The following is a 13,536-nucleotide window of genomic DNA, read 5'->3' as shown; positions in this document are numbered from 1 at the left end:
ACATCTCTAATCGTTTCGAGACCCTTACCGAGACGAAACTGACCGATCTAAAACGATCCGGTCAAAAGCATTTTTACGCCGCCGAACGTGGCTTTCAAAAACCGTTGTATGTCCACATATCGGCTGGGCTTGCAGGTGGGCTATGTCCACAGGTAGGGATGATGTTGAGGAGGTTCTTATCTATTTATTCCGTATAATATGTTGCGTTGTGATCTAGTAAAGCGGTTTTGAGTAAGTTTTCTTGTCCGGGAAGTTGTCCTGAGTCAGTGTTTATGGGGAATTGTATAAGTTGTGATGTCTATCGATGTGGGTGTTGTGCCTCGGGTGGTGATCCGGGCACGGTACTTCGTGTTGTGATGCGAGTATTTTCACGCTGCGGTGCGGCTGTTGGTGGCGGTGTTGCGATGCTGTCATCGGTTGTGGTGGAGTAGACGGGATGATTATGATAGGAGTTTTTGAAAGTGCATACCAATTATATAGATTGTTGTTTTGTTTACTGCTATTTCTAGTAAGTTTCGTTTGGACATATAGATTGTTGTTTTGTTTATTGATGTCTCTTGCTAGTTGTGGCTTGGGAGTGAGGGTAATGTATGATATGTAAGAGAGTTGCACATGTGGTTGTGGTTGTCATGGTATAGTAATATTCTGTCGATGGGACACAGTTGTGAGAGGTGGTTAGAATACTTTTGATCTTGTATTAGATGAGGCATTGGTGGACATAGTTGTGGCAAGAATTTTGTGGAACATATGTTGTACTGATCTGGAAGCTACAGGTAGTTCATAATCTTTTCTAGAGACAGTGAACATAGGGTGTTTAGAATTAATATCTTGTTAAGTTATGAATGAGTTTTGCGGTAATGGAGGAAAGGAACTCGAGGATCTAGTGTGAGGGTGGGTAATAATTGTGGATCGTGAGTTATTAGTATGGAGATAAGTGCATGTATAGGGGACTATGTCATTTTGGCGGTAATAGGGAACAATTGGAGTATTGGTTATGCTAAGGATCTCGTTGTATAGGTTAGGTGGTGTGCCGAATGAATTGAGGTATGAGAACTATTTAAGTAAGAGAGCCTTGGAAATAGGAATGGTTATAGGTGTTGAAGTTATAGGCGGTTATCTTTGACATGCCGTGGTGATGAGGATAATGAGGAGATATAGCTAAGGATCTAGTATTACTAAGTTACGAGGACGTAACATTTATCTTAAGAGGAGTAGGATGCGATAAAACAGAGTTTGATGGTTGTGCATGTTATAGTATAATTGGAAGTAGAGTGTTGGTGTAGCATAAAGGACGGATCTTTGTTGTGATTGATTTGATTAAAGGTCATGGCCGTGCTTGTAGTAGTGTGATGTCTAGGAGTGTGAGAATACTTCGATAATGTTGACAGTTGGGTGAGGATGCTTATGAATTTGATAGTGTTAACAGTTGGATGATGATGTTATGAGTGGGGGTAAACTTCGAGGACAAAGTTCCTTTTAAGGGTGGTAGAATGTAACATTCCGTTTGATGTTTATGAGTGTCTTGATATTGGATTTTCTAGTGGATGATATGTAGTCGAAGCAAGCGACGTTGGTGGATGGCATTAGGAAGTGTATATATTTAGTGTCGACAGACTATAATGTAGTTGATACCATATCGTGAGCCGTGTTGTGGAGGTAGGCATAGTTGGTGTTAAGAGTTCATGTTTTATAGGTTGGGGTTTTGTTTTGAGTTCTTAGTTGCGTTGTTGTGTCTTGATGGAGTTAGCATGTTTGTTTTGAGTAAGGGTTGAACTTCGAGGTCGAAGTTCTTTTTAAGGAGGGAAGACTGTAATACTACGGTTTTCTGTGTCTTTAGGTACTCTATCGAGTGGGGCTTACTCTGTCGAGTAAGTAAGATGTTTTACGAAACTGTGTTCTGTCTGATGGGTACTCGATCGAGTAAGTGTGGCACTCGATCGAGAAAGTGACTTACTCGATCGAGTAAATGCGTATTATGGGTTGTTTTAGCCGGGTTTTGTTAATAACGTGAGATTAATATAAGAGACTTCCGTCATTATTCTTAATCATTTTTACTTCTTAAAACCTTTCAAGATAAGAGACATTGTTATTTAGCTGCTGTGACGGTCTTGTGGCTGCTATTCCAGATAGGGTTTCCCTACTCAGTATTGTTTACATGTCATTGTTGATTTTTGGTGATTGTTTTATTGTTGTTGATGGATTATCATAAAGGAATTGGTATTTGGTGATTGTGATTGTATAAGGAGATTGTTGTATAACTGTATGTGGTTCTCGGGGCGCGTCCCAGGCTTAATGGAGTCACTTGTGGAAGTGGCTTGAACAATTATTAAGGAAAGATTAATGTGGAATGGCTGAGATTCATCTATTCTAATCTACTCCTAATCTAATCTAAGAGAATTTTCTCTTGTGTCAACCTCCTTCCCTTGATTATTACAAATGGAGTAAATATATAGTAGTACATCATTAGGTTAAGCAAGGGTGGATTAGTAAATAACAATGCTATGTTTTAAATAGGGAATTGCAAGTCTCGAGGGAGATGCGCATGCCACGTAGCTACTCCCACCACGATCCGCTCGGATCAGCTTGGAGCACGGCCGGATTGTGAAGGGGTCAGCTCGTCTTGCTAGGGAGACGCTCGGATCAAGAGTCAATGATCCGCTCGTCTCAATGCTTGGGCTGCTCGGATCTGGATAGGGCAATCCGCCCGCCTTGTGCTTAAAACGCACGGATCCTGCAGTAGTTTTCCACCGTCTTGCTTTAGGGCCTATGATCTACGTGTACTCTTTATTCCTACTTCGTCGGTCATCGTTCTTGCCTCCTGATGCGTGTCCTTAATATGATGTTTTACACCCTATTTTACACGCATTTCAGAGTTCATTTATGTAGTTTAAGCTACCATTTTCCCTATTTCCGTCTACTTTCGTATTTTCATGTAATATTGCAGATTATTGCGGAAATGAGTAGATATCGAGTCGAATCCGTCCCTAAGTACCTAACATTGCATTTGACATGAAGTATTTACTCGGGAATCAAACTTGGTGCGCTTATCGAGGACTGAAAGACGAATTCATAAAGCTTTTGCTGCCAAGTACCAGCTACAGCAGTCGATCGATTGACCTACATGGTCGATCGACCAGCGCGCGATTCCTGAATGAGATCAGAAGCTACTGTTCAGCGATACTCAGTCGATCGACTGGCCTCAGTGGTCGATCGACCACTCCACGAGTTGATGCGGAAATTAAAAGGACGAGAATTAGGAAGCCCATTGTAATTAGGTTATGAGGATTAGGTTACATGATCATTCTTATATAACGTAACTCTTCCTCAGCATCTATCATCCAGTTTTCATCATTGAGTTCTTAACATACAATTCAGTATTCATTAGTTTAGTTTAGTTTTCGTCAATAAAATTTATTTTTCGCATTGTGCTTTGGTTCTTTCATTTTCAGTTCTTCGTACGGTATTCTTCTGTTTCTTTGTTCAATTTCATTGCTTTAATTCTTCCGTAGTTTAGAATTGCTAGATAGGATCCCAAAGCCAATTTATCGCTTCATGTTAATTATTTGTTTAGTTAATTCAATTATGAAATCATCTGCTTTGTTTATCAATTTTACTGTTATTATTATCGCCAATATGAGTAGCTAAACCTATCGTGCTAGGATGTAGGAGATCTGTAGAGTAGGCGGCATAGAAATTCGTAGACCTGAGTCGCGCCATGGTCGATCGACCGCCTACCTTGGTCGATCGACCGGCTCACGTGAGAATACCTTCGTTTTAATTAATTTAATTGTTATATTTGACGAATTTAGTGCACGCGACTAGTTGAATGCTTAGGTATTGACCGATCTGATAAGATCGAAAGATAGGGGAGGGAAATAGACTACTTAATTAAGACGACTAAATTGATAAGATCGAGACATAAGTTAATTTACACTTTTAAATCACTTTTCAGGACGAGAGTCAGTACTAGTGATATTAGGGACCCGTAGCGAGATCGAAAGATGCTACCGGTTAAGAATGGACCGAGAGGACTTTTTATTTTCCCGTCTCACGTGATTATCTCAGACTTACCTAGGATACTGCCGCCGAAACTACAGTGAACCGACTACCTTACACCCTTTTAATATTTGATTTCATCCAGTTCTTTTATCATTCATTTATTTACTTTAGTTATAGAACAATTCAAAACAAACCCCCATACATTTGTTACTTTAAGACTAAAATCGGACAACTATTAATTGCATCGCATCTCTGTGGTTCGACTCTGACTGCCACTAGCTATAGTAGTAGTTTGGATTATATATTTATCTTTGGTACTCTACGACGGTATCCCCTCCTTTCATACTAGTCCATCTAAGATCGTCAACAAGCTTCCGAATATGCGCGAGAGACGGGAATTCTGCCTCATTATCTCCTTTCCTATAAGACATATAAAATGCACTTGGAAAGCAAAATAGAAATTATTTGACGGATAAAATGGCCATGAAATACTATAGTAGTATGAAAAATAGGCTCAATTAGGGGACTAAATGGGCGCAATTAAGAGTCACATCAAACATCCCCAAACCGAACCTTTACTCGTCCCGAGTAAAGAGGTGACTAGAACTAGACCTTTATTTAAACTATCCTAGTAATATAACCGATGTGAGACAATTAGCGGGTCTCACTCCGCCCCTTCAACTCACAACAAGACATCTATGAGGTAAGATGTCTCCTTGCAAGGCAACGTGGGGCTTGCCAAAATGGCTATACATCCAATCATTAAGCACGCAAAACAAGTAATGGATGCATCTACAAAAGAATAGCCACTTTTCTCATCTAAGTGGCGGAAATCATCTAACGGGGGAAGCAATTCAAGGGTACACACTCCATCATAGATATTGTTTCTCCAAGCTAATAAGTCTAAAATGATACCAACAAATCACCTCCAAGTTGTGTTAAACTAGGTTACCTTTGTCCACAATTGCTAAATGCTTTTGTCAAGAGCCAAGTCCCTTATGGTGTTAGAAACACTGTAGGATCGCGGAATTCCCCCTCTTGCCTAGACAAGAAGAAGGGTCGTCCCCTCTCTACCATGCAACAAAAATGATATCAATATCAATAGATAAAAGGAATCAAGATGTTTTGAGTTTCACATTTGTAGTCTGCTTTTTGATTTGTTTTCCCCCCAATTTCTTGTGGTATTTGACTTTTTGAGAACATTTCTTTTGCCACTTTTGATGTTTTGGCAATTTTGATACTTGGCAATTTCTTTTGCATTCTTTTTGAATATTTTCAAAGTCACCCTAATTTGTAACGAGGGTGCTTTTATTGTAGTATAGGAGTTTTCATTTTTGTACTCCTCTTTTCTTTTGATGCAATTTTTTCGGAAACTTTATTAGTTTCATTTTCGTACTTTAACTCAATTTGGAGATTTTTGTGTCCATTCCCTTTTTGTTGATAAAATATGATGATAGAAGTGAAAGAACGGTTGCATGGCTTCAAAGGTCACCTTGGAATAAACGGTAGCCAAGGAGTTATCACACCACAAGGTACTCTTGACTAGGCCTTAGTCCATGGGTCAAAAGATACTAGTATGACACATCCTTGGGTGTCTTGAGGGTATTCTAGCAAACAAAGTCTCAAGGAGAAAAATTATCTACAAGGGCCTTATATACACTTGTTAAGATTCCCAAATAGGCATTTTCACAAAATTTTCTAACCATGCAACTACATGCCATGATTCAACTAATATATATATATATACAACTCTAATGCATATGCTTCTATCAACTATTATGCCATATAAACTAAATGCAACTCCTAACAACACATAGGTACACAAACCGCAACGACAAAATACACCACATCCTCCTTGACATGTAAGCCCATCCTCCTCAAATGAATAATGAAAATAAATGGTACGGAAATAGAGATTGGAGCAATCATACCAAGCGGTCTTCACATTCCCTTGCTAATGCCTCAAATGTAGTGTTGTATCTATGTGAGAAGAGAATAAAAACACAAGTATATACAATTCTACAGTACTAAATTAAAGAACATGTTTTTGTTTTTTTTTAAATTTTTAAATTTTTATGGATTTTGTTTTAATGAAATTAAAAGACATATTTTTGAGTTCTTTTGAAATTTTTCAATTTTTATGTATTTTTGGAATATAAATTCCCATCCCCCACTTTATTTTGGACATTGTACTCAATGTACATGTAGGAGTAGGAATGGAAAAGAAAGTACATGTTTTTTTTTTTAACTTAGAATTTATGGAAATAAATGCAATGATATGAATGAATGCATGCTCTAACTAAATACAATTCTATATGACATATATAACAAATGAATGCAATCTAAACTACATTATATGATGCATGATTTCTAGTAAACTATGGTCACCTATGATCAAACCTCCCCAAAGCAATTTAAACACTATTTCTAGTCTAGAAAGAAATAGGTTTGGTCATTAGTGGCTATGCATGAATATAACTACTATATGGAATATATTACAATGCAAACTAATCTATTCATGTTACAATAAAACTATACTATATGAACTAGCTAATGTAGATGCAATGTGGAATATAATACAAATGTAAGATAATTGAAAATGTAATACAACTACATATGAGATAAAGGAAAAGAAAGAATATCTTATAATTAGATGTGGTGTGGCAGACAGCTCTTGCCATCTCACTCGTCATCATCATCATCGCGGTATCCACGCCCGCTAGAACTTCCTTGGTCATACCCTCCTCCTTGGCCAAAGAATCCTCCACCTTGGCCGCAAAAGTTCCCGTCTTGGTTCCCTTGATTGAGGAATAAAAGGTGCGGTTGAGCCCAAGATGGGTGAGGGCCTCTTGGGTTGGTATACCCTTGTTGAGCCATGTTGTAGTAGGAGGGGTATTGAGCCAAGTAGTTGTCAACCCTCCAATCGTAAACTTCAAGATCGATACGTTGCATGAGCTTCATTAAATCATTCATGTTTGGAGCTCTTGGATCTTGGGAAGCGAAAGGCACATGTTGTGTGGGGTAGGGCGGAATGGGTACATAGGATGGTGGTGCATTACCCCATTCCGGCAACTCACGAGGTTGACGAGGTTGACGAGGTGCTTCTTCTCTTTGTGGTGGGTTGGGGTGAATCTCGATATTGAGGAGGTAGCTCGGTGTAGGTGAGTACCGACTTAACCGTGGCTCGGTAGGTGGTACGTTCCACCCCATGAGGACAATTGAAGCGCATCCCTTTGTGAACCACTCCACACTTCCGGTTTGAGTGTAGGTGCACCACCGGTGGTGGTTGAAGATAACATCTTCATCAATCAAAGTGCTCCATTGGAGCTTCTCATAGGCCCCATGAAGGTTAAACCTGGGGCAAAGATCATTTGCCAACATGGTGATTAGGCCTCCCATCACAAAGTACTTAATGTTAGAATTCCCTTGATCATAATCAAAGAGCCTTGTAAGCATCTCAAGAGGCGTGTTGAAATTGTAAGCCCTTGTCCCATGAACATTTAAGTAGGACTCTAAGAAGGTCAAGTCAAGAAGGGTGCACCTATCTTGTTCTAGCCTCCCATTGATGGTTCCGGCTACAAAACGCTCGGAGATCCGAATCACCGGATGTTGGATGGCAAAGGCATAGCATTGTTTTAAGGCAAAGAGTTCCCTCCCGGAGATTGATGTGACCATAATTGGCGCATATTTAGCCCCCGAATTACCATTGTTTCCATGCTTTTTAGTGCCTATTTGGGTCATTTCTTATCTTTAGTTCTTTGTTTTGCATATTCTTTGAGATTTTGATCCCTTGGTAGGAAAGGAGTAAGAATCTTGCATTTTCATGGCAAAACGAGGCTAAATTGATTGTATTCAATGACCAAGCATCAAGAAGAGACAAGACTAGAAGGCCTTTGTACATATCATAGTAGAAGAGCAATGTTGAGAAAGGATCCTTGCGTCCCCAAGGAAATCCCCAAGGAATTTATGAAGAAAAGGGAAGAAAAAGAAGAAGAATTGACGCTGACCAACAATCCGAACGAATTGCAGACAATCCGTCCGTCCAGCCTCAACAATCCGAGCGTCCCTCCTTGGAATCCGCTCGGATTCCCCCTCAACAATCCGAGCGTCCCTCTCCCGAATCCGCTCGGATTGCCCAGCCCAAATCCGGCCGTCCCGACTCTAATCCGCACGGATTTCAAAGACAAAGACGGATTTCATTCTTCAAGCTACGAAAAGAGAAGCCCTTCTCTCAGAAAATACCGGCTCCTCCTTGCTCAACTTAAAAAGTGTAATTACTAGTTTAGCCCTTAGTTAACCCTAATGCATCCTCCCTAATTTTCACTATAAATACCCCATTAGTCTAATTAGAGGAGCATGTTCTTCTTATCAATAATTAGTGTAGTTAATATCAATCAAATCTCTCTTCAATATTGTAATCAAGTATTAATCAAGTTTTAATCCAAGTTTTAGTTCTTTAATCTCTCTCTTGTTCTTCCTTTATTTTGGGTAATTGAAGATTATTTGGGTTATTATTGGGAGATTGACAACCTCTCAATCTAGGATTCAAGTACTTCTATTATTCTTGCTTTATTATTGGAATCATTAGTAGGTATAATCTCTTAATCCCTTTTTAATTATTGTTAATTACTTTCATTTATTCATCATGTTTCATATTGTTGGTATGATTGACAACCTTGCTAGCATGATCAACATGATAATGAGTGAGTAGTCTCTTAGCTAGGGTTTAATGGGTGATTAGGGGAAACCAACATGGGGAATGATTCATGCTTAAATCAATATGCTTTCATATCTTATTTGCTTGCTTGTTTTGATCTTAATACATGCACATGTTATATTTGATGAAATGCTAAGCCTATGAATCCTTGCATTTACTATCATCTTCTATCTTTTCAATGAGACTTGTAAGACATAACCCAACTCGAGTCTTGTTAGACCATGCATGTGTTGAGTAGGAAAGATTAAGTCGACTTGTAGGTGTTGTACAATCTAATCGATTCGGCTCCGGGACCCAAACTTTCCTAGGATTGTAAGATATAACCCAACTCAATCCATCACAACAATAATTGCTTGCTTATAATTTGAGATCATGTTTGTATGATCATATCCCATGATTCCCCTATGAACCCATGACACCCTAGTGCTTTTAATCAATTGTTTACACCCCTTTTTATTCATCTTGCTTGTTTATTTTCATTGTTATTCTATTTTAGTAACCTTCTACACCAACCCAATTTGTGACACCCCTAGACACTACTAGTTACAATAGAATTCTCATTTCAATACCCGTCCCTTGGGATCCGACCTTTACTTGCCTCTTTACTAATTGTAGAGTTGTTTGTGAAGTATAAATTGTGTTTTGTATCGACCATTGACCAACGACCACATATACTTAATTGTGAACACGAAATGGCCTCGATAAAAAATGGCGTCGTTGCCGGGGACGGTGTTTAATTGATTTAAGACTTCTTTTATTGTTATTAGTTGTGTCTTTTTCACCTTGGGGAAGTAAAACTCCTCAAGGTTTGTTCTAATTGTTTTCGAGTTGTTTGATATTTTGCATGTCTAGAAGGTTACAAAGTGATTTGTTACCTTTTGACCGTGAAATCGAAAGAACCTTGACGAATAATAGGAGACTTGTTAGGAGGAATTTGAGAGGTGTTGGTGAAGTTGTTCAACCCACTAGTGAGTTTGTCAATCCTTTCGCAATAGAAGGAGAAGAAAACCCATTAAACAATACCACACAAAATCCACCTACAATGCCTAAATTCTCGTCACACTCTATACCCACCGAGGAGAATCTACCAAATGGTACTCCTACACCGCAACATCTCACCGGTAATTTTATTGCCAAGTCCGCCTTCATCCAACTAGTTGAGAGGAGCCAATTCGAGGGAATGCCTAGTGAGGACCCTCATTCTCATATGGAAACCTTTTGCGATTATTGTGATGCTATCTCTCAAACGGGCGTGACTCAAGACCAAATAAGATGGGTCTTATTTCCTTTTTCATTAATCGGCACCGCAAAGCAATGGTTGAAGGGCCTTGATAAGGCCACCCTTGGAATAGATTCTTGGAAGAAGTTAGCTCTAGCTTTCTACAAAAAATTCTACCCACCGAAAAAGACTAACATGCTAAGAGCTCAAATTACGGGTTTTAAGCAAAGGGATGAAGAATCTTTTTATGAAGCTTGGGAGCGATTCAAAGGTATTTGTCGCTCATGTCCTCACCATGGACTTAGCGAATGGTTTTTAGTGCAACAATTTTGGAATGGTTTATATGAAGATTCAAAGAACATTCTCAATATGGGATCAAATGGAATGTTCACCGAAGTTGATGACAATCAAACATGGAACAAGATTGAGGAAATGGCGGTCCATAATTCACAATATAGTAGACCTCGCAAGGCTACTAGAGGAGGAAAGCATGAAGTGGACTCCGTTACTCAATTGGGTGCTCAACTTAGTGCTCACATTGACACAATCAACTTGAAGTTTGAACAAGCTATGGCTAGACTTGAGGAAAACTCAAAAACATCAAAGTATCATGTCAATGCCATGACGGCATCCTCATCAATCCCAAGTGGGATATGTGAGAATTGTGGAACTTTGGGTCATGACCCAAGTGAGTGTAGGGGAACAACCGAACAAGTTAATGCTTTCCAAGCTTACAAAAGTGGTACCCCTTATTCAAATTTTTACAATGAAAACACCAAGTTCCATTCAAATCTCTCATACAAAAGCCAAAATGTTCAAAACCCTCAAACAACATACACTCCACCACCCATGAGAAATCAAAATCAAAGACCCTTTTACAATCAAAACCAAGGTTACCAAAATCAAAATCCATACAATCACCAAAATGACCAAGGTTTTGATGTCCAAAAAGCGGTCCTCCAAATGCAAAAGAATCAACAAGAATTTTTCACTCAAATGCAAAAAGATAGCCAAGCAAAAGACACCACCATCAACAACATTCTAGCTCACACCAAGATGTTGGAAACACAATTGACTCAACTAGCATCTTCAAGCTCACAAAGACAAAAGGGGCAATTACCACCTCAAAGTAATCCCCCTAGACATGAAACGGTTAGTGCCATTCACTTGAGAAGTGGTACAAGATATGAGGCACCGAAGAAGCAAGTTGAGGATGAAGTTGTGAAAGCTTGTGAAAATGAAGTTGTTGTGCAAAGCCCCAAAGAAGGGGAATCATCAAAAGAAGAAAGTTCAAAGAAAAATGAAGACAAAGCCAAAGAGAAGGAGCCCATTGTGATTAGACTTCCATTTCCAAGTCGTCAAGCCAAGCCCAAATTTGATGATCAACTTGGAAAGTTCATGGAGATTGTGAAGAACTTAGAAGTCTCAATTCCTTTTACGGAATTAATCAATCACGTACCGGCCTATGCAAAATAAATGAAAGATATCCTCACAAAGAAGAAATCGATCCGGAAACTTGAGACTATCGCCTTCACTAAGGTGAGTAGTGAAATACTTCAAGGGAGTTCACCTCCAAAGTTAAAGGATCCGGGAAGCTTCTCAATACCGTGTACCATCGGCGACACGACGATCAACAAAGCCTTATGTGATCTAGGGGCTAGTGTGAGTGTCATGCCGTACTCGGTGAGTAAAAGGTTGGGAATGGGAGAGCTTAAATGCACCAATATCACACTCCAAATGGCCGATAGATCGACGAAGACACCATTAGGGATATGGGAAGATGTCCCCGTGCGAATTGGGAAGTTTTTCATCCCGGTGGACTTTGTCATTGTTGATATGGAGGAAGATTCCAACATTCCAATCATCTTAGGAAGACCTTTCCTACACACCGCGGGTGCGGTGATTGATGTGAAACATGGAGAGCTCACTCTAGAAGTGGGAGATGAAAGCATAACTTTTAATCTTGACAAGACCATGAGAGCTCCTCGTTTGCATGAGCCATGTTTCATGATTGATCATTATAGCCGGAAAGATGAAAGGAAGAAATCGGAACTCCAATGGAGGAAGAAAGTTGAAGATGCTCCATTCAAAGAGCAAGTGAATTGTGACAAGGAGAGCTTGCAAAGCTCATCAAAATCAACCAAGGAAGAAGAGGATGGCCTCATTGGCCAAGAGAAGAAATTGGGAGAGTTGTCTCCATCTAAGCAAGAGATTTTCAATGATCAACTCAACGAAGTTTGTGGTCTTTGGGACGACGAATTTGAAGGGATCTTTAATCCCTACATTGGGCATGCCATCGATCATGATCAACAACAAGGGGCACGGTCTATTGAGGACCTCTACCATAACAATGAACAAGCTTTTGACTACTTCTTCAAGGTGTTGAGCAACATCAACAACACCTTGAACATGCCCCCTTGACATCTCATCAAGAATGAGAGTTTGGTGGAGTCCTCCCTAAACCACCACTTGTAAATATTTCTAACTCCCTAACTTACATTTCAATTCTTGTATTGCATTTTTGTCATTTTGGATTTTTATTTACTTTGATCAAAATAATTGTCATGTAAGAGAGAAGTGAGGGAGGGACTAACGATTTCCATTGATGTGTAGTGCTTTACCTTAGTGTGGGGATGGGAATTGCCTAGGCTATTCATGCCTTAGTAGTACCCCCACAATGAAGAACACAAGAAATGAAGAAGAATGGAAGAATGGTAAAGGGAAATGCATTGTGCACGAATGGAATGAATCCGGGTACACAGGACCAGAATCCGAGCGGATTGTACCAAATCCGCCCGTCTCCAACAATCCGAGCGTCCTGACCAAAAGACGCCCGTCCTGAGCTGAGCTGAAATTGAAAATTTCTTGACTGTTGAAGAATCCGAGCGTATTTCTGGAAAAACGCCCGTCTCATAGAATCCGTCCGTCTTGTGAAGAAGACGCCCGTCTTTGCAGCTGAAGAAAACAAAGAAATTTCTCTGGACTAGAATCCGTCCGTCCTGAAGCAAATCCGCCCGTCCCATCATAGAAGAATCCGAGCGGATTCCCCAGAATCCGCCCGTCTTTAGGCGAGCTTCTGAAAATTTTGAAGCTGCAGAATCCGCACGGATTGGGCCTAATCCGCACGGATTGCCCCTGCGTTTTCGAAAATTTCGACCTCTTTAAATACCCTCCCACCTTCATTCATTCATTCATTCACTCATAAACACTACCCACAACATCAAAACCCTCATCCTCTCCATCACAAAAACAAAAACCCTCAACAAAATCCACCAAAATCAAATCAAACCATCCTTCAAACAACAAATCAATCACTCCATCTTCAATAAAAATCAAAACCAAGAACAAAATCTTCAACCTTTGAGTCGACTTTTGATTTCATAAAGGCAAAGCCTTTCACCTTCAAATCGATTTGGGCATTCTACAAATTGAAGATTTTTGATTCTTTTCTTGGTTAGTTCATCAAATGGCAAGGACAAAGGGTGCAACAAAGGCAACAAAGGCACCAAAGGCAAAGGCTCTCTCTCAAAGGCAAAAAGCTCTCCAAACAAAGAAAGCTTTGGCAATGGTGGTAGCAACACCAAACTTGGAAGTGCAACAA

The 13,536-nt window shown here is 39.7% G+C and overlaps 1 non-coding gene across 1 annotated transcript; it reads right to left on the bottom strand.

Annotated features, from left to right (window-relative positions):
- Positions 1-10,130: 10,130 nt before the first annotated feature.
- LOC141645470 (small nucleolar RNA R71) lies at positions 10,131-10,237 on the bottom strand. Its single transcript, XR_012544952.1, has one exon. It is a non-coding gene; the product is annotated as a small nucleolar RNA R71 (small nucleolar RNA).
- Positions 10,238-13,536: the final 3,299 nt, after the last annotated feature.

The sequence above is a fragment of the Silene latifolia genome, chromosome 2 (genome assembly GCF_048544455.1).
Source record: "Silene latifolia isolate original U9 population chromosome 2, ASM4854445v1, whole genome shotgun sequence".
Lineage (NCBI taxonomy): Eukaryota > Viridiplantae > Streptophyta > Magnoliopsida > Caryophyllales > Caryophyllaceae > Silene > Silene latifolia.
The sequence above is the reverse complement of the archived record's forward strand: the minus strand, read 5'-3'. Positions and strand labels throughout refer to the sequence as shown.